Here is a 22,274-nt window from a genome sequence, read left to right on the forward strand (position 1 = left end):
TTATAGATCATCCACAATCATTCTCATCACACTTTATACAGTAATGTGTATGTAAACAGCCAATGAAATGACAGATATAAATATTTGGTTCTTTCTTTTGGCAGAGGAAGATGAAAAAGAGATAAAACAAATAGAGAGATAGCATAAACTTGACATTCACACATGATCTAAATAAAGCTGGCTCTGATCCAGGAGGACAAAGAAGAAATACACCAGGCGCCTATAACCTCACGGATACAAAGGCCTTTTAGTGACATAGATTTGCAGCTAATAAAGCACTCAGCATATTTTAGCCTTCATCTGCCATGCAATAAATTAATATATGAAAATGTTGGATATCCTCATATGAGCTCCCATCCAGATATGAATTATTCACCTCAGCACGGCTACTCCATTATGTACTCTGCCTGCCACCTGGGCTGATGCTCCTCCTCAGCGCCCTGCATACATAGACATTACTCACTCATACAATGCATGTGCACACTCAAAACATTTAAACATTGACTTTAATTCAATGTATTATGTCAACAGATTACACAATATTTTATTCTGATAGTTAAAAGCCAAAATGTAAAGGTGATCTAACTTAATCAACTTAATGCAGTAACACAATGATTATGAATTGAACCAACTACAAAAAAGAACTTCCGATCAACAAAAGATATTTAAGCTTATCCAAATTAAATCAAATGTTTAATATGGATACTAAGAATTAATTTAAAGGCTACATATTTGTATGTCTTTTCAGCATATATCCTATTTGTACTAGTAATATGATAAATTACATTTTATAAAACAAAACTAAAATACTAATTCACTTAACTTGTATATTTTATGATTAAACAACAGATATATTTTCGTACAGATAACGACAGACAAAATAACTATCAGAAACAAGATTTTAACTTAATAAAGACATAAAGTAAATTCAAATGAAAAAATAATATATCAAGTGTGCAACCTCGCTCATTCACTGGCGTCTGCATGCAGATCCTAAACTTTATATTTCCATAGCACAAAAACACAAATATGCCTTATCGTGACAAGTGTTTCATGCGTCATATAAATCCCTTACAGTGAGACATTTCTCACACAGAAACTGAACAGTGGCCTCTTTATCTCCCGACTGTAATCAGTACCATGTCGAGATCATCTCCGCTCCCAACAGTGTACACACTGTAAACCTATCATTCCAGAAAGCCACAGTGTCATTATCGACTCCCCCCCTCAGTTAAAACACCACTGCTCTATCTGGAGTATATCAGCTGTTTGTTTTGCACACAAACCACAGGTAGTATGGAGGGGGGCGACCTCTGGCAGCCCAGACTGATGATGACAGCTTTACAGACCCTGATTGGAATACAACCATCAATTATGGCACGCTGCGCGTAAAAGTAGACGCTATCAAACTCGCTGGCGTCCCATCAAACTGCCAGCTACAGAAGCCACAAACAGCTGAGCATAATGGCTTGTGTATACTTTCTGTTTGCATTGCATCAGTTGTAATTTTCTATTGAGAAGAATGCAAGTAGCTTGAGGTGATATCGGATTGTTTTCATTATTGCTGGTGCTAGCTTAGTCTCGTTATACATGAGCTGCATCATCCTTTAAACACAGAGACGGCTGATTAAATAAGAAAGGATATCATCTTTGAGATTTACATCTTTTTTTACAAAGTGATTGCTGGTATGAGAGTAAACTCATTATTTTTACTATGTGGAGCATTTTACTGATATAACAACAAATATTAAGTGCTAAAAAAATAAGTGGGGAAGCTGCATGGTTTTTAATTTCAATTCAATTAATTGATATAGCCCCAATTCACAAATTGGCCTCAGAGGAATCTAGCATCAGATAAGGAAACACTCCCTAAACAGGGAAAAAGTGTTCATAAACATGAGGGAAACTGCTCATTAAAAACAGTAAAAGCCGCCCAGACAGTAAGGATAAGTACTGGATTTGTTTAGGACATCAGGCTGAAATGTCAGGACTCGGTTGCAGAGTTTCCCTCCATTGTCAAAGAGGAGTAAAAACTTGAAAGAGCCCTAAAGTCAGCGCTTAACTTTCCTCCCGTCTGCTGAAAGCTCAGCATGCCTCCAGTTCCAACAGAGCCGGCAGTGTGATACATTACTCTACGTTCCAGTTGTGGCCACCTAGGGTTTTCAGACAGCTTGTTCGGTCCGCGGTGAGCCGCTCTCCCGTAGCGCTCCGAGGGTTGGGCACTGCTGCTAGCTAGCGCCAGGTGTGAGGAGAAACTGGAGCTCCTTGTCCCCTTCCTGTACCGCCACATGGATCTCAGAGCCAGCACCACTTTGTTATCATCAGATACAAATGTGCAAGGAGCTACATTTCACCTGCACCTGTGTAGGTTAGCGAACAAAAACTTTTCCCAGCCTCGCTTTTATTGCTGCGCTTAATTCTGTCATAGAGGTAAGACACGACGGGTAAAAACATTGGTTTCATGCACTTTGGTGTATTTTTCTACAATTGCATGTTAGTTTTCTGACTAGTTGAAAAAAAAATCCATCACTTTGTCTATTTGCGTCTGTGTTTAAACATGACTTTTCAGAATACTTGTTACACAAAAAGAAAACATTTCTTAATTTCAGTAATCAACTGGTGATAATAAACTATTAATTAATGTTTTTACCCAGAAATCTCCACTTCAGCAGCTCTTACATCCTCCAAACGTTCCCCTTTCATTCCTCTCTATATTTTGAAGGTTTGCACAGAGGGGTTTCTTCATATATCATTCATAGTCTGATTTACAACATTTTATCACTAAACACATAGAGAACATTTTTTTTTATGGGTGTTGACAGTATGTTCTTATTTATGGAATGATACAAAGAGATATCCAACATTCCCTCTGTAAAATCCTTTGAGTCTCATATGTAACAACATGAAACAAGAATCTTGAGCCTGGCTTCATCCAGTGTTCAGATTTATGTTCTGGAAATTCTACAAATTAGCACATACTTGATAAGATAATGCCTGGATATTCACACATAACATTTCAGAAAACTTCTAATACAATAAATACTCCCTCAGTGTAATTAATCAACTGGGGAAGTTTAAGAGTGATATCCATTAGTTATTAGTTATTTTCGCCTGAAAGCAAGAAAGGAACGTTGCTGTGCTTTTGATGATTCCTCTCCTTGGTTACTTGTAATGCGATGCTGATAAAAGAGGAAGTGAAACAGATTTTTCTCTTAGATTTTAGCTCATTTCACACATATTAAGTACAATATAATATTAATATACCACATGTGAACACAGCTGGCAGAGGAAGAAGTTAGTGTAACAAAATTAAATTGAAATGTCATCAAATACTTTCTTGTACTAATGGCAAATCTATTAATACTTCGATGCCGGCTATATTTACACTGCATGTGCCTCGTTGGGCCAGTATTATGTTTAAGCCCTCGTGGGGAATTCCTGCACATGTATTATACTTGGCAATTAAAGGCATTCTGATTGTATCAGGGAGCGAGAGGAAGCCTGGGAGGACACTGGGTGAGAGGGGAGCTGTAGCCTCAATCCACAGCATCACCCCATGAAACATGCACGCAATCAACAAGGTCATAGCTCCACCGACAGTTTCCAGCCAAACTCATCCATCACGGGGGAAACTGGATCTGCAGGAGTGGGGGGGGGGGGCTCCATTCTGGCTCGGCACTGACTGACCCACCCGCACAGAACGGTCCATCAGCAGCAGGCTAACACTAACAGCACTACAGAGCAGCAACACGATACACGATAAGCTCTCCCCTAACAGCTCTTGGACGGCTTCCAGCACTTTCTCATTGTTTTCTGCACCCCAAACCAAAAAAGGCATTACCTCAGCCCCAATGAGGTGGTGACTGAAACGTCAGCGGCTGTAACGTTAACGTAACACGGCGTAACAATTTTCGAAATGAAAAACCGAGGAATGGACTGTAATGTTTCAGCGTGAAACCCAGCTCCCATTAATGTGGTCTGCGTTTTGAAACTGAGAGAGAGCGGTCCATTTGATGTCCGCCTCTCTCGCCCGCTCACTTTAAACGGGTGACATATAACGTGGACATGTTGGTTGGGCCTTTGGATGTTTTCGAGAGCGTCATTTCCCCGAATGGAACTATGTGGTTGAAGTCGCAGCGGATAGAGCCGTCGCCGATGATGGATTTCAAAAAAGTCATTGCGTCACCTTTTCCTTCATGTTAACAAGCACGGCTTTTCATGATTATTATGTGTTTATTCCTTATGACTAATAAAATGCAGTCAAAATGGGAGTTTCAATGATATTTTCCATGTTATTTTTACTTGAAAGCAATTTTGAAAATATTCTTCTATATGTTATTGTTCTTGAGACAAAGTGAATCTGTGCTTATTATTCAGTTTACATTATATTTTAAAATGAGTAAAGAGAATATATCCTGTTGTTCCCTGCACAAACACACACGCACACACACACACACACACACACACACACAGGGTTACATTTCAGTGGTGGAGACGTTTACTTATGCACAATCAGGTTTTTTTTTTAGTTAGAAGCTATATTCATGTGAATTTTAAGAACTAACACATCTTGAGAAGTGTTGCGGCTCCACCTAGTGGCCAAAAACACTTTTCTATGTAGATTGAGGGGGGGGCTCGCCTAGGACGCCAAATGTGCTAGCTCTGCCACTGCATCTATCCATCCATCTGTGTTGCTCAGAATTAAAATCCTGCACTCTTCCAGTTGAATTACATTCTCCTCTCTGATGCAATGTGCATATCAATCTCCTCCTCCTCCCCCCTAACCCCCCCATCACTCTCCCTTCGACAGCTTTATTCGCCTTGTCGACAACCACACATAATACATTTGTGCCATCTACGCTTAATGTTTATTCTTTGTAAGAGAGCTCCGTGTGACGAACCAATAAAAAGACTGGATTTATTGCTCTCTGAAAGCCACACGGAGGGTTATCACGAAATTCCAGCACCGCTTCCCTCTTGCCATTGCTCGCCTGTCCATATGCAACGGGGGAGCACACGTCGATGGTGCACGGCGCTCTCTGGGCGAAGGTAATACATTTCAGTGCGCCGGTTAATCCTCTTTTCCTCGGCATGGGAAACGAGCAAACCCCTTAAATCAGCCACAACGCCGGACCGAGCCATGCAGGAAGAGGAGCTGCTGTATCCAATGCCCCCGGCTGACCCTCTTTAAATAGGATGTCTGGATGTGTTATTGGGGCTATTGTTTCCTATAAACATCTAGCACCGGGGCAATAACAATCGCATCAGGCCAAATGAAGTTATCTGAGAATGGAATTAAACTCGGTGTGACCCTGCTGTCTGTTCGGCTCACAGGCCCTCCATTAATAATGCCTAATCTAATCAAGGAGCTAAGATGGATGGATGCAAGGCCTGTGCGTGTGTGTGTGTGTGTGTGCGCGCGCATGAGGGTTTGATGTCTGCACATGTGCATGTGAGTCTGTATGTGCATGTTTGTGTTTCTAAAACCTTGTGTTTCTTCCATATGTACGTCTTGGCGTGTCTGCAGCTTTTTGTGCAATGCTTGCATGTGTGTGTGTGTGTGTGTGTGTGTGTGTGTGTGTGTGTGTGTGTGTGTGTGTGTGTGTGTGTGTGTGCGTTGCAGAGAATCAGGGCCAATGCCAGGCTCTATGCCAGACTAGTGTTCTTCTATTCAGACCCCAAACCAGACTCCAACCTGCTGCACTGGGCTAATGAATACAAACAGAAGACAGAGGAGGAGAAAAAAAGAGAGAATACGAATGTGTGTGCTAGAAAGAGGGGGAAAATGAAGACAGAGGAAATGGGGGGAAGATAAGGAGGGACGAAGGAGGGACAACGGACAAAGCCGTTTGGATGGCAGACAGAGAGAGGACGAGAGAAAGAGGACCACCGCATGTTTTCATCCTCTGTTATCTCATTCTTGGCAGAGACCAGCCCTTGTAACTGATAGACAAATAACCCCAGTGTGACTGATAAAGCCTGGATACAGATAGAGGGAGGGAGGGCAAAGAAAGGGAGGAAATGAGAGAGAAAGGATGCAAAGAAACAGACAGGGAAAGAAAAAAGAAAAGGGGGGATAAAGGGTGGAGGCGAGGAGGCAGAGAAGATCGTGGGAGTGTGGAAGGCAGGAAGGAACATGGGGAGGGACGGGGTGGTGGAGGAAGAGGAGAGAAAGATGGAGGGGGAGGGATGACAGTACACACAGACAAAACTATTTGCAGACAGACATTACTCATTCAGTGTGGCGATTACTGGACAACAAGACCTCCTCCGTCTATTATGAATTGGTTTCGCTAGACATGCAAATACTCAGTAAACGCAACAAGCAAATAACATGAATCTGCGAATCCTGCTCAAAATAATATAGCAGTTCATCTAGCTATGCATAAGTATGTGGACAGCTTGATCATATCAAATTGGATGTTTCTCATGGTAATGCTAATGCCTTAAGGTGTTCTGAGTTTGGGGTGAAAGAACTCTGCACAGAGCAGACCTGAACCCGGATTTGCAACCAGACCTTCAGAGTCTGTATGAGACCAAGCAGCAAATCCCTGTGTTCAGATATCAAGCCAACATGGAAGTGCCAAAACTGCAGTTCTTCTGATGACCACTTGAGGCTCCAAAAGTGAGTCAGTCTCCATGTTAAAATACCCAACATGAAGCAGAAATAAACATGTTTACAGCCAGTACAAAAAACAGTTTTCTTCTTTTTTTAGTTAATATCCCCGTTCATGTCACCTGGTTAAAATGAATATTATACACTTATAATTGAGGGCATGACTGCTTTGAGTAGATGCCGTTTCAGATCGCTAGCTGCTAGCTGTCTCCTCTGATGATTTAGCCCAACTGCCCCAATAAACACCCATAAGTTGATAATTTGGCCCACAAAATGAACCAGCATTAACCATCAACAGCCATCACCCTAAGGACCTTAACAAAGTGTTATCACACATGATGTATTAATTAGAAAAATAAATGCAATATTCATGGGGCGTTATAGCTAGCATAAATGCCGGCTGTTAGCATTGTAATAAAGTAGCAAATCTGGGACTTTATAAAGTCGCAAATCTGCGACTTTATAAAGTAGCAAATTTGTGACATTTTAAAGTAGAAAATTTGCAACTTTTTTTCTCAGAATATTGCCCCCCTGTCTCGGCTCCTTTTTTCCCTACAGTGGCCCTAATTTGCTGTCAGAAACATGTAGCCATTAGATGACTGGTATTTTCTTCAAATATGAGAAGTTGATGTCAATGTTAAGAGAAAAAAAAGTGGGAAAGAAGGAAAAGTGAAGAACACAGAAGGACGGAGAAAGAGCAGTAGTTTAAAGACAGACAGACAGAGAAGACAAAGGAGGGAAACAGAGACGGGTTCAAAAGATCTTGGAAAATCGTTGCTATAATAATAATCTGCTTCCTGTTCTATTGATGACGATGACATTTCTCAACATCTGAGAGATGCAGACATTTGCAAATGAGAGCCAGACGCGGTTCAAATAGTATTTGCAAACACTATTGATGGTTGGTTTTAACTCACTGTGAGTGCCAGATGGTGTCATTTACCACACAAGACCCTGAGAAAAGTGTCAGAATGTTTTGACATACAAAAAACATATTTAATGCTTCACATGAAGCAGTTTCTGGCAGGTTAAAACCAAAGTCTGCGTGCCTGCTGTGTGATGAGACGTGTATTGATTTCTGAGGTCAGTGTGTGATCAGTCCTCAGATTCACAGGGACGTTCACCGATGTCTAGCTTAGAAGCTGCAGTCATCTGGGTCGACTGTACATTGTGTATATTGTTCACATGCATTAGAATTTAAGGTACAACTCAATGTTTCTTGTTTACATTCAGTGTTTTCCTGCGGTCCCGTTGAAGGCATTTCCTTCCTCATAGAACATTTACGGAGACATTTCATAGCGTGAAAACAGACATTTCATGTGATAGACACGGCCAATTTTTGCATTTACATTACATTGATGGAATTCGACATGCAGGCTTTACCTTCTCCACTTTGGCCTCAAGATTGTTTCCGCTATTCAGTCATCCTTGTTCATGTTTCATGGCTTTTATTCACTACACATTTATATTCTGGAGGAATTTTGCACTCACTGTTACTATAAGAACAGGTCTCTCTGTGTGTTGGGTACCAGGATGTAACGTTACTATAACAACAGGTCTCTCTGTGTGTTGGGTACCAGGATGTAACGTTACTATAACAACAGGTCTCTCTGTGTGTTGGGTACCAGGATGTAACGTTACTATAACAACAGGTCTCTCTGTGTGTTGGGTACCAGGATGTAACGTTACTATACCAACAGGTCTCTCTGTGTGTTGGGTACCAGGATGTAACGTTACTATAACAACAGGTCTCTCTGTGTGTTGGGTACCAGGATGTAACGTTACTATAACAACATGTCTCTCTGTGTGTTGGGTACCAGGATGTAACGTTACTATACCAACAGGTCTCTCTGTGTGTTGGTACCAGGATGTAACGTTACTATAACAACAGTTCTCTCTGTGTGTTGGGTACCAGAATGTAACGTTAGGCTACTATAACAACAGGTCTGTCTGTGTGTTGGGTACCAGGATGTAACGTTACTATAACAACAGGTCTCTCTGTGTGTTGGGTACCAGAATGTAACGTTACTATAACAACAGGTCTCTCTGTGTGTTGGGTACCAGGATGTAACGTTACTATAACAACAGGTCTCTCTGTGTGTTGGGTACCAGGATGTAACGTTACTATAACAACAGGTCTCTCTGTGTGTTGGGTACCAGGATGTAACGTTACTATAACAACAGGTCTCTCTGTGTGTTGGTACCAGGATGTAACGTTACTATACCAACAGGTCTCTCAGTGTGTTGGGTACCAGGATGTAACGTTACTATAACAACAGGTCTCTCTGTGTGTTTGTGTGCCTTATGCTGCTCCTGAGAGCTTGGCTGACTGTGAGCAGCCGTCCCTGACCGAGTTGAATCCCCGGGGCAGACAGATGCTGAGAAGTGTGAACATATTTGAAATATATATAAACCCCACAGAAAGACATAAAGGTTAACCAATAGCCTAGATGTATGAAAACATACAGCGTATGCTACAAGGCTAAATCTGGATCAACAACAAGGTTAAGTCGTCCTTAACTAAGTGATTGTGATATTTTTAGTGTTGGGAGTCACTAACTAGAGAAACGTTTATTCCCGTCAGGGCCAAATGAATGTGAGTATGATGTCAGTGAATTGTGCTCCTGATTCACATGTCCAATCATCCAAACCACCTCTGAAGGTGCTGCAAATGAAAACAATTCAGCAACTCCACATGTTTACATGATTATATCGTCTGCCTGATTATGTCATCATGATGCTTGTAGGCTGAATATTGTTTGAGGAAGTGATGTGATAACAATTAGTCTGTGTTTTGGTGAGAGAAACAAAGTCATGTGTCAGTGTATTCTCTAACAAAGCTGGTGTAAATATAATCCACCTAAAGGACATCAGATCCAGACACAATCTGGATACGAGACTCATTGAAGGTGGGAGGGGGGCCTCCCTCCTTCAGCCAGTCCAGCAGTCTGTTATCGTCATACAGTATATTCACGAGTTCTTATATTTTATTGGATGTCGTTTCAACTGTGAGCTTACTGGATGACGACAATCCTTTTTTTCATTGGAAAATCCACGACTGTTCATCTGCACTTGCAAACATTGTATACTATTTAAAATGCCTGGATAATTCAATCTGTTCTCACGCTGCACTGTCACTTTTATTTGTGTATTATATACCGGTACGTTATATTTTAGCTTGTCTGAATAATAAAAACATGCATTTTTAATTGTTTGCATTTGGTGTGTTTGTTTTTTATGCTGATGTTAATGTCAAGCATTTTGTAATCCATGTTAAAAAAAAATGTGCTGTATAAATAAAGTCTCTCCGGGTTCTCTGGCTTCCTCCCAGTCCAAAGACATGCAGGATGGGGATAGGTTCACTGGTGACTCTCAAATGTCCGTAGGTGTGAACCTGAGTGTGAATGGTTGTCTGTCTCTACATGTCGGCCCTGTGATGGACTGGTGACCTGTCCAGGGTGTAACCTGCCTTTACAGGATAAAGCGGTAGACGATGGATAAATGGTATGAATAAAGTGTATAATTATTTTTATAATTGAACATATTCCCAGATAAAGATATGTATTTGTCTGCACTTGGATTTTATATCTGTCTTATTCTATTTTAGCTTGTCAGAATAAAAAAATAATCACATATGGCCCTAATCTTTTGTACATGCCCCCCCCCCCCCCCCCCCCCCCCACACACACACACACACACACACACACACACATTTTGTTAATATGCTTTCATTTAGAAACTGTTTGTTTTGAGGTTATTTGTGTTTAAGCACCCATATTTAAAAAAATGTGCTGGGAGAATAAATAGTATTATTATTATTGGAACACAGTCCCTGATAAAGATCAATTGCAACAGCCACCTCCTCATAAGCCACAACTTGTTATGTCATATTTGAATTTTTATTTATTTGTGCAATTTAGAAACCTCCTTTTTTCCCTCCGCTAAAGCAATTTGTCTTTTTTATCCTTGATTGTTTATTTGTTTTGCCTGTTCATTCCTGATCTTATTATGACATCTCAGGCTTCCTCCAGAATTAAATGAAGCGGGATAAGAAAGTGCATGCTGCACTACTTACAATGTAAAAGATGGCCTGTGTTGCTGAAAAATGCATTCCAGCGAGGCTAACTACTGGGGGCATGGATTGGTCGTGACATAAAGAATCAGATAAGCTCCAGCAGCTTACCTTGCTGTTCCTCGTTCTGCACTCAGCCTCTTCCTCCCCCTCCCCTCCTTCCCCTTTCTGACATAAACAACTCTCTAATTTACGACCAATAATATCCTGATTCAATCACCTGATTGATTTTGGACTTGTGTCCCACTAATAAATCTCAGCTCTTCTTCTCTTATTGAGTCCGCCATCGGATCTCCACACTCCCCCACCAACACACACACACACACACATACATATATAGTCTAATGGTATTAGAAAATCAAAGTCTCTCATTTTGTCTCAGTATATCTGCAGGGCCCGGTAATAGATCTGGCTGTGCTTATATCCGGAGAGAAGAGGAGGATGAGGACAAGCAGCGGAGGAAGTGGAATTAAGCAGAAGAAGATGAAGAGAGAGAGAGCAGCAGATATAGAAGGTTAATCAGGATGTGAGGGGTTCATTTTGGACTGAGGCTGAATTTACTGAAGGAGGACAGCAGAGTGACAGGAATAGTCTCACCCAGAAATGTTCTGCTCTAAGAAAGGCTTTAATCCGCTGTGAAACATCACCTAAATATCTATGAAAATGTTGGACTGTGCATTATGCCGGTCGGTTAAAATGAAATGTCAAGCCCAAAGCAAGAACGCCTTAGTAATAGTATGTGAATTGCCAATGGTGATGTTTTTTCCAAAACCTGATGAAGAGGTGTTGTTGGTTAGACCTAGCGTTGGTTTTGTAGCGTAATGTCGTTGACAAATCAGCAGCGATACTGAGTACATTTCATGAGAGGAGTTCAACAATGTAGGTTTGATAATAAAACAACACAATCACAAATGTCCTGTTGCTTCACTTGAGATACATCAGTTTTATTTAATTAATCCTTAACAAGATTTTACTTTATATAACGGCCGTCTTCTATTTTAGGAACATAAAGTCAATGATGCTTTCTGCTGAAAGACATGCACCACAGCTGGACATTACAAGAGCGAATGCGTGTACATAAATACATGTATGCACACAGGCGGCGTGTGTAGACATAAACACACACACTCACACACACTCTCACACACACACACACACACACACACAAGCCGTAACCAGTGTAATCTCATCCGAGTTAACGTCCGTGCACACGTTTGCCAACCCTCGCTGTGCACCTTGTGGCCTCCCCCATTAATATAATTAAATTCTACTACAAACTTTCCCTTTGAAAGTAATTAATTAAGATGCTATTATTTAGCCATTGAGAGGTTAATGACCACCATTAGCAACAAAGGCTACATCCACCATCATCAGCCAAACTTGGTTATTTGGTCCATTTTGGTTATTTACTGAGGCTGAGATTGATGGCTGCTGATACTGCTAGTGACGCTAATTAGCTTTTAAAACATAACACACTCCATCACTGCTCCGGACCGGTACAGCAGCAACCACAGAACAGTGCCATCATCCTTTGCTCCTGCCTGAATGTAGCGGACAGTGAAGCAAATGAGATTTAGAAGGGACTAAAATAGATTTAAGCCTGTTCTTTAAATGGAAATATTGTGTTTTATCAAACAATATTGCCATCAATCATGATGTCATAAATGAATTTTCTAATCATGTAAAAAGTTCTGACAATAAAGATGTCATTGTGCAGTGGAAATGTGATTTATTATAGGTGAAGGGATTTTTTGTAGAAATTCTATAACTCCTTGGCTCAACTAAACCTCCAAACCACTTAAACAAACGACATGTGTGTGAAGTTTCAAGGCACTAAAAGAAAGAAGAATATTATAATCATACTGAGATTTTGAATCATTTTTACAAGGGGATCCCGACAAAGACGCCAGAGTGAAAGTTCGTCCTGTGTGTCCAGCTCAATGGGTTTACATGAGCGGAAGGGATACATGTCTCCGAAATCATGGCTTTCCGTGACGCGGCTACATCCAATGGGAAGCCGGCGTAAGACATATGTTTGGAATAGTCATAGTTAGCATATGAATTATTGACTTGAGTGAACATTGACCAGCAAAACATAGTGGGCCCTCGTTTCGGGGCGCAGCGTAGGGTGGCGGAGCCGGTGTAATGCAAGTTTCGACCCGCGCAGCCTTGCGCACGGTCAGTTTGGCAGTTTGGTGGATCGCCTGCGCCAAGATGGGTGTGGCGGCGCAGCAGGGGGAGGCATCACAGACTCGCCGAGACTTTGGCTGTTTGGCTGACCGGCGCGCAGTGCGCACGTCACCGAGACCTCACAGGCAGGTTTCCACAGTTCCAGGCACATTTAAATGCAATAAATAATCACAACAAACACTATTTAATGCAACTAATTGAATCAACACGTGAATTTATATCTATATAGATTGTCCCGTCACATCTGACATCAGATCAAAGGCGGATGGCACGCGTAACGGAAACCAAAACATCAGTTTCATCCTGGGAAAAGTTTGGCCGTCTAGCACTGCTGCTGCTGTCTTCTGTCCAGCGCCGCTGCTAGCCATTTTGGTTCTGGTGTTGGACGGGGAATCCGGTGCAGCTGTGGAGCGCAGATGATGAAGACGGTGATGATGATGATGAATAGCCCGGCGGCTCGTGCAGGCACCGGGTTCTCGCCACCATTACAGTATGTCTACTGCTGTGCGCCCTGACCCTTTTTTGTGATAGACATGCCTAAAATGTGCCTACAATTTCTATAGTGATATAATATCGGCATTATAATTATTATAATTATACGCACACACCGCGCGTGATGAGTGTGGTGGGAGCGCTGGCGCTGCTTCTGTCATTGGGCTGTCAAGTGACGAAACTTGCACTGAACCTCGCCTTGGCGCATTAAAGGTGAGGAGAGGAACTCATTTGATTGGTGAAGATCTGAGTCGGCTGTGTTAATCCCAGTCCACGCCTTGTCTCCTCCTCGTCTCCCACTCACGCCTTCTTCTCCTCCCTCTTTCTCACTTGCGCGGGTGGGAGTGACGGGAGGTGTGCCTGCGCCCGACTGCGCGGTGCACAAAACTTGTAAAGTCCAGGCGGACACACCCCGTCGGCGTGGCAGGTGCGCTGCGCCCCGACTGCGCCTGGTGTACGAAACTAGGGCCCATTGAGTTCAACCTTGAGTCAAGCAAAGAAATTCCCTCCAGGTGTTCCCGAGATGTGACGACGCAGACAGTCACCAACTCACGCCAACGCTTTGAATCATGTGAGGGACAAGAGACTTAAAACAAGCCAGCAAATTGCATCAATCAAATCATTTTCACAAGTCCATTCATTGCTCAACAGCCTGCTCTATGAAACAAACCATTTGCCCTCGACACATCACTAATTATGTGAAACGAGTCCGCGGGAGGAGGCAGTCTACGTAGGGAGGAGGTCTGGGTGGTGGATGGCTCAAAAACACATGGCTTTCACCAGCAGACTGTGTCTCATGTCAACCAAGTAGTTTTCTGTTTTTGTCATAATTCCAAAGTCAATTTTTTTTATTAAACCAAACAAAGTAGTTTTGTAGCATGTTTTGTGTTGGTCGCTAACAACGCTAACAAACTGTTAAAAACTGCGACTGCTTGGTCTGGAAAACTATTTTCCCTGAAAACATAAGTGAGTTTGCAGTTTAGTTGTATGGGGATGGATTTTTTTACGAGACAGAATTATGTTCAAATTATCCCATTTTCAAAATGTTGAATTCTTATAAATATTCCAGTTTAAATGTCTCCGTGGCTCAAACCAGGATCCAAAACCAAAAACTGTTGTGCAAACAGCATATTTAACACAAAATGACATCTTCCTCTCCCTCGGCGTCACACTTCACAGAGTGGAATTAACAGCCAGGCATCACGGCGTCATCAGAAACCACACGCTACATTGGACGTTACATTGGATCACCTGATTGGACGACGCCGAAGCTGCGGCCAATGGCAGCAGCGCTTGAACTCACAGCGGGGGCCCGGATGAGTAATGGCCCCACCAGTAAAGGGCACTCGGATGACATTGGGAATAACAGAACGTATTGTCAAGCGTTTACACTGCGGGCGATTTACGGCCGCTCCATAAATGTTTATTAGCTTTTCCGCTATTTATAACTTCTGAAAATCATGATGGGCCTGACTCTGCCCTTGTGTCTCTGCACTTTTATGATCCGGGCGAACAAATCCCGACGAGCACTGAGGGATCTTTGTGTGAGAGTCTGCATGTACAATTTACAGCAGGAGATTTGTGTACCTGTATGTATTTTCACAGGAGTGCTATGTTGTAACATGTGAAACACACTCCCTCTCTCTCTCTCTCCCCCCCCCCCCCCCCCCACACACACACATGCAGCTGCTCTGTCGAGGAGCGTGATTTAAGACGGACAGCCGCGACAGGCTTTTATCTAAAAGTGTGTAAATCAGCACGACTTCACTCTGAATCAACCTGGAGATCACCGAAGGGAGGAAGAGGAGCAAACACTCTCACACACACGTGACGGGAGCGCGTGAAGATGTTTCTACTGAATTAGTTCTTCAGTATCACTTACACGTGATTTTTAAACACACGCGGTGACCCCTTGAGATCTATTTTATTATCTAATTTGTGATTTTAAAATATTTTACCATGCAATATAACAAACATAACATAATAATGTACTGTCAAATCGACATCATGAAACATACTAGTTTTCTGAAGTGTTTAAATGTTTAAATATGCAAATGGAGCATCATCTTTTAAAATGTTTGGGCTGATTTGCACACATCTCCAGAACAGAAATCTGAACATTGGCCATAAAGTCAGGCTTTCATGTTGTTGACGTATTAGAGCAAATGGTTTTTGCTGAGGGAATGTTGGATCTCTCTTTGAATCACTCCATCAATCAGAAAATGCTGTCAACAGCCATGAAAAAGTGAAATAATATTCAACATGTATTTAGGCCATGGATTCAAGAGAAATCTACAGACACAAATAGACAGCTATATGTATATTTTATTTAGGATGTTTTCTTTCCACTATAATGAGACATGTTATAGAAGATAAAAAGACCAAAATCTCAAAATGAACCAGAGCAAGAACACTTGATGTTTTTGCCTGTATGTCTCCCCTTGAGGCCAAAACAGACAGAAAATCTGGTTATATGTCGTATTACTATAATAGTTTAAAGCAGCATGCAACTTCACAACGTTCACTATTAAAACTCCAGCATCAACAGAAGCAAGACACCATAAAAGTGATGCCCTGCATTATGTTGAACTACGTGTTTGTTCCAGCGTCCACATGTTGACAGTGGAAGAAATGAAGAGAAAAAAGTGTCAGCACTCCTGTTGTACGTGACATTTTCAAATTAATATTACTAATATTACTTTTTTTAAAGTTTGGGAAATGTTTTGTGGTATAGTTTTTTCTTCAGTTGTATTTCAACACATCTTCAAACAACAACGATGTAGCCTTTTGAAACTCCATCCCAACATTTGCAAAATGGATCTCTGAAAAGTATACAAGAATTTTAAAAATGGGCTCCAGTAATGACAGAAAAACAGCATCTGAAGACAACCTGGTCTCCCACACAACTAAACCGCATTGTGAATTATGTTTTGAGGGGGATTTATTTCGTAGTGGATTACGTTTGCTCTTGATGTATCACAAATCAGTTTCAAACGAGTCAGCAGAAGTCCATGTCGGGAGGAGGTCTGGAGGGTGGACGGGTCCAAAAACACAGGACTTTCACCCAGGAGACTGATGTTGGTGTCCTGTGCATAGCACTTTTGTTGATTCATAGTCATATTAAACCACCTCCATGATGTTTAAACACTCAACCAAGTAGGTTTGTAGCTTTTTGTTTTGTTTTGTTCATCAAGCATGTGTCTAGTTGTATAGACTCATACCCTTTGGGCATGCAGGGTGAAGGTTGTCATGTTCAGACCAGGCCTCGACGTCTGCAACCTCTTGGGTCTCCAAAGTGAATGGATCCAAAAGGAGAAACAGCTTCACTCTGTGCTATTACTTCAACATGTTGAGAGGCTGATTCCTGCTCATGGTGAAAGAAGAAGAAAGAAGGAACACCAAATCTCACTGCCAGATGTATGAAGCCTGTAAAGATTATTTATATGAAGGAAGACTTTTCCTCATAATAATTCATCGATTGGGAGGGGGAAATCTTCTTGCATCTGATGCACCCCCCCACACTCTACTTGTCATGCAGAAGGTACTTGGACAAATTGAGGTAGCTGCTATTCTCCCTGGCCGCCTGCCTTCAAATGTTAATCACTGGTTCAGGCTTTCAAGTGTGGGCCAACTGTAGTCATCTGTGACAGCAGAGGTGTAACTTTATGAAATAATTACTTCACAGGCCTTTGGAGTATGTTGAGGGCTGAAAATAAACAGCACTGATGTGTGTGTGTGGGGGGGGGGAGGAAAGGCAGAATGCAGAGACGGCCAGCGAATGATATGCAAACCTCTCTCTCTCTCTCTCTCTCTCTCTCTCTCTCTCTCTCTCTCTCTCTCTCTCTCTGAGATTTATGGGAGATGTACATGACATGGCAGCAGCTCAGAAGAAATCCCCCCTCTCTCTCTCTCCTCTTCTCTCATCTATCTCTCTTTATCTCCCCCTCCTCCCTTGATCCCATCGCAGCTGTTCCAGCCCTGGCCCACTTGCTGCACCTGCCCCCCAAAAAGGCCCTCGATCAAGGCTAGCACGAACGCATCTAACAACTCTTAAAGGGACACTGCTGCTTTTTAATGTTTTGTGTCAAGTTCCTGATCAGACGTTGAGTTTCTCTCTCCTTTGAGCTCTAATCTACGGTGAAATGAAGCGTCCTGAGTGAGATTCAAACCGTCTTCCAATCGCTTCCACCAACTGAGCGGGCTGAGATTCAAATGTACGGCATCGTCCTTTAACCCCAAGTCACGGGATTTTCCTGCACTGCAACCACTCCTGGCGCTGCCGGGACAGAGGCTGTCTAGTGCTCGTCCCAGAGTCTGGCTTCCTGCTTGATTTATATGACGGAGAGGCCGGTGGAAATCATCACCGCCTCCTCGACCCAGACAGGAAATCAAAGGGAGGGAGACAGCATAATCAGTGGAGCGGCCCGACCTGGAAACCAGCTCACGAGCTTCGCGGCAGACAGCAGCTATCAGCACAGGCCTGGCTGCAGTTTCAGGTCGAAATTTACTGACGTGAAATAGCAGAATATGTTTGTGGATTCATTTTAAAGCCAATAGTTGATGGAGGCTGCCAACAGTAACCCTGCCTCCTACAGAAAGGTGTCCCCATACAACTAAGCATGCTCAAATTTTTCCAGTGAAACATAGTTTTTCTGGTCGCAGTTTGAAACGTTTTTAATGAACAAAACAAAACTTCTTGGTTAGGTTTAGTAAAAAAGATCATGGTTTGGCTTAAATGACTATGAAATTAAAGCAAAACAGACACTAACATCTGTCTCCTGGTGGAAGGCCTGTGATTATGGACCTGTCCACCACCCAGACCTGATCCCTGCGTGGACCTCCACGGACTCTGATACGTCAAGAGAAAACATAATCCACAAGAAAATAAGCTTCCCTTCAATTGTAATTCACAATGCCGTTTAATTGTGTGGGAATAGATATTCTGCATTCAGATGCTGTTTTTCTGATTTTTACTGGAGCCCATTTCTAAAATTCTAAAATTGAAAGACTAATTATTATCTTAAATCTTCAATCAATAATAAATACATTTTTTTGTCAAAGTTATAACTAGATCTCCGATGGAGCATGTTTCTTCCAATTGGTTTAAATAATAATAAAGAATAAAGGAATGGTGGCCTGAAACGTTTAGTAATCTTAAACTTAACAGCATTCGACTGAAAATGGACACATGTATTGTGTTTGCTCTTTGTTTTATGACGTACTCAGAAATGGACTCTTCTATCCTGTAAACATGAACTTTAACACATTTTCAAAAAATTGTGTACACTTTTTAAAATAATTTTGCAAACTTTTAGATGTATTTTCCTATATTTTAAATGCATAAAATATAATAATCAATAATATACTTATTTCTTTGTCAAAGATACAACTTGATGGCAACTCTGATGGATGGTCACAAGCAAGTTTTCTTGAAACAGTTGAACAAATAATAATAATCTTTAATCTTACAATCATTAGTGTGTTCCTTATTTTTCGTCACATCAGCAGTTTGTGGAGCCCTCAGCTCCAGCGGTCCTCCTGTTCCTTTGACCAGATGCTGGGAGCGACACAAGTAATTATGAATGTGAGGGTATTTTGTGAGGTAATGGTAAGTTTATCTCCTCCGTGGTTGCATTAGATAAGAGTTATTGCAGCATGTCAGTGTTCATGCATGTTTGTGTGTCTGCGAGTGCACCAAGTGAATGTGTGAGATGGTCAATACGTGTGTTTGTGCAAATGTCCACGTGTGCTCATGCATCACGTGAAGGATGTGCCTCTAATTCTCGTTAGAGCCCTAATGCAGCCGCGAGTTGACGGACGGCCTGGTCCACCCGCCGCGTGCATTAAACTGACTGAGGGAAGATAAACGCACAGCACCCAGATTAAAGTGACAAATAGACTCGGCATGCAAAGTGGCAAAGGTAAATTGTGTTGCTAAATGCGAGTGGAGACAGTTTGTGTGACTGCGGAGCCCAGGCCGTCTGTGATAAATGAGGGATAAGTGCTGTAGCACCCGAGATGGAGCCACTAAATTTCACATTGCACTCTGACCACTTATTTCCCTCCAAAAACATCAAAGGCAAAGCAAAGCATTCGCTTGTAAATCAAGTAAATGCACTGATATGAGAAAAAAAACGCACTGCGTTTGAAACTATCCTCAATTTGTATTTCTGTTGTGTGGACTTCTTTGAGATGACACTGAAATGTGGAGACAGGAAGCTTCAACGTTGCTGAAAATCAAACATTTCAATGTCTCACGGCTTAAGGGGGTAAACATTTAAACTAACATACATCACCATGAAACAGACTGATATTAAACCAATCATATTTTTGTGTATAAAACAGCCATTAAAAAAAAAATCTATGTTCGCATTGTTTTTAAGTCATAAAATGTTGTTTAAATCAGGCTATGAATGATAAACTTGTCGATTAAAACCTTCAGAATCAAGAGAGGATTGAAAGTGGAAAGTTTGTTGGATGTAAGTCGACAAGGAAAAAAACAAATTTTGAGAAAATGTCCTTTAAAGATAACGAATAGATCATGACACTCCCCCAGGTCATTACTGATATTAAACCAGTTCGTTTTTGTATAACAAGTTTTCTGAAATGTCATGAATAAATATGCCAGTTTTCTAATTTGAAGGAAGACATGTAATGAAAGAAACACAAATCTCAAAAGTGACCTTAGGCTACGTTTTGTGCTAAACTATAACAACCTAAACAATGTTTATGATAATTACTAATTAACGTCACAGAACATTCTTAGCCTCAACGCAGGGTCATGCTGAATTATTCTGTATCCTCTCACTGTATTAGATGACTTGAATTTGCTGTATCTGTAACACATCCGCCTCGCAGTAAAATACACTGAAGGCCGTACGTGTTTCCCCAACAGTTGTCTTCATATCCACCAATCAGTGAATGCCAGGTATGTTGTAGTCTACATGATACACGTCCCAGCAGCTCAGCAGCAGACCCGGTCTGCGTGTTTTCACCAATCAAGCCAGCGCAGGCTCACAGCCGTGGCTTCGGCGGCTGCTGTCTGACAGCTTCAGCACTTAGAAGTCAGAACAGTGAAAGAGTAGCTTTGCATGGAATTATTTGATTGTTGTGCTGCTACGATTTTATGTTGTTCCTTCCATTTGTTCTTCTACATGCAAAACATTTACTGTCAAGATTCCGTAATGGATTTTTCCTACCATCTCAAATAATGGATGTTATTAAAAGATGGTTCAAATCAAAGCAGCAGAGGGCAACTACTGACCTCTAAATGTTCAAGGTGCACAACACCAAATGTACAAGTAAACCACGACTCCCCGAGACAAACGATGCTTCTTTGGTAAGTGTCGCTTAATTCAACCCTGTGCAGCCTCCACATCTTTGGGGGCTTTTTAAACAATGAACTAAATCACTTTAACTAGAGCATGTGCATCTAGTTATTTATGCACAAATATAAAAGAATAGAGTTGGAGATTTAAAGTGTTTTAGGGGTATTATGTGTTGTTTTTTTCTTTTTGTTATTATTTTGTGTTGGATATATAACTAATATTCAACATTTAGATAATGACTATTTCACACAGATATAGGAGCTAAATGTATATTATCTGTGATAATTTAATGAAGGGGCATAGCTTCCTCCTGTCACTCCTCAAAGTGGAAAGATTTGATTGATTGATTTTTTGGTATTTTTATTTTTCATAATCATTCATAATTTTCCGGGAGTGTGATGATGAAGTCTGCAGGATGGGACAAACACATGACCGTCAACCAGGAGACCAGCGTTCCTGTCCCAACGTTATGTTAATGACTTTCTGTTATTGTGTTTCTTTGTGTACTTCCTTACTTTAAGCCCAACCATCATGTTTTTCCACAATACCACATATAGTTCAGTGTGTTATTTAGTGATGTCTGGAAGGGATTCCTGACAAAGCATCATGACGAGTTGGAATGAGAACGTGTTGGCAGAACAGGCTTTACTAGATGTATTAGATTTGATTCTATGGTGCATCGCTGCAGGAAAGTCTATAATCGATTATTTTTATTCATATTCTTTTGTAAATAAAAAATATAAAAAAAAACATTTTTTTTTATATGAATTGGTTTGAAAGATTTGAAGGAAATATTATCATTCTATTTTACTCTATGTTGCCTTTTAGTCAATGGTTTATCATTTATAATATGCATTTTCATTGTTGCGTGAAGTCAGAGCGCTGCTTCTTCATCCTTGTTGTTTAAGCCTTTTGAAAATGAGATTAAAAATCTGTGTGGGATTATTTTGACTAAATAATGGTTAAATAAAATATCATAATAAATCAAATAAATGGATACAAATCATTTATAATAACAATAATCTAGTGCTGTTCTATGTAAAAGCTACTGCACTGGCACTGACATGGATGTAAATCACTATTAGCTGCTCGTGCCAGACTGGACGGCCTCGGTAGGAATAGGAACAGCTGTTTTCTTACAGTAGCTAAGTTGGTTGTTGTTACTGCTTGTAGCGGAGCTGCAAAGGTGTGTGTGAGTTTATCAGTGAGGTGAGGACAGTTGTCTGATCACAGATAAGGACTCTGCAGGAAATACTGATCTATTGCCTCATTTGCATCTTTGACAAAGTGTGTATGCATCTCCACGTGGGTTACCACATCACACTGTACTTCAACCACACCTGTGCCTCAGCGAGTCACGCAGAGAGAGGCAGCGACTCGGACACGGTTCTGGCAGGAGGAATGTACACAAAGTCTGACATGACGACAGGAGGAAGAGCTGTGCTGGTTACCGGGCTGCAGCTGGAGGAATAGTTCATGATGGATCGTCTGGCAGGTCCTTTTAGGCAACGGTAGAGTCAACAAAAGAACTGGATCGACAAGATTATCAGATACGAAGATTAGGGTTAGGAATTTA

The sequence above is a fragment of the Eutrigla gurnardus genome (genome assembly GCF_963514095.1).
Source record: "Eutrigla gurnardus genome assembly, chromosome: 11".
NCBI lineage: Eukaryota > Metazoa > Chordata > Actinopteri > Perciformes > Triglidae > Eutrigla > Eutrigla gurnardus.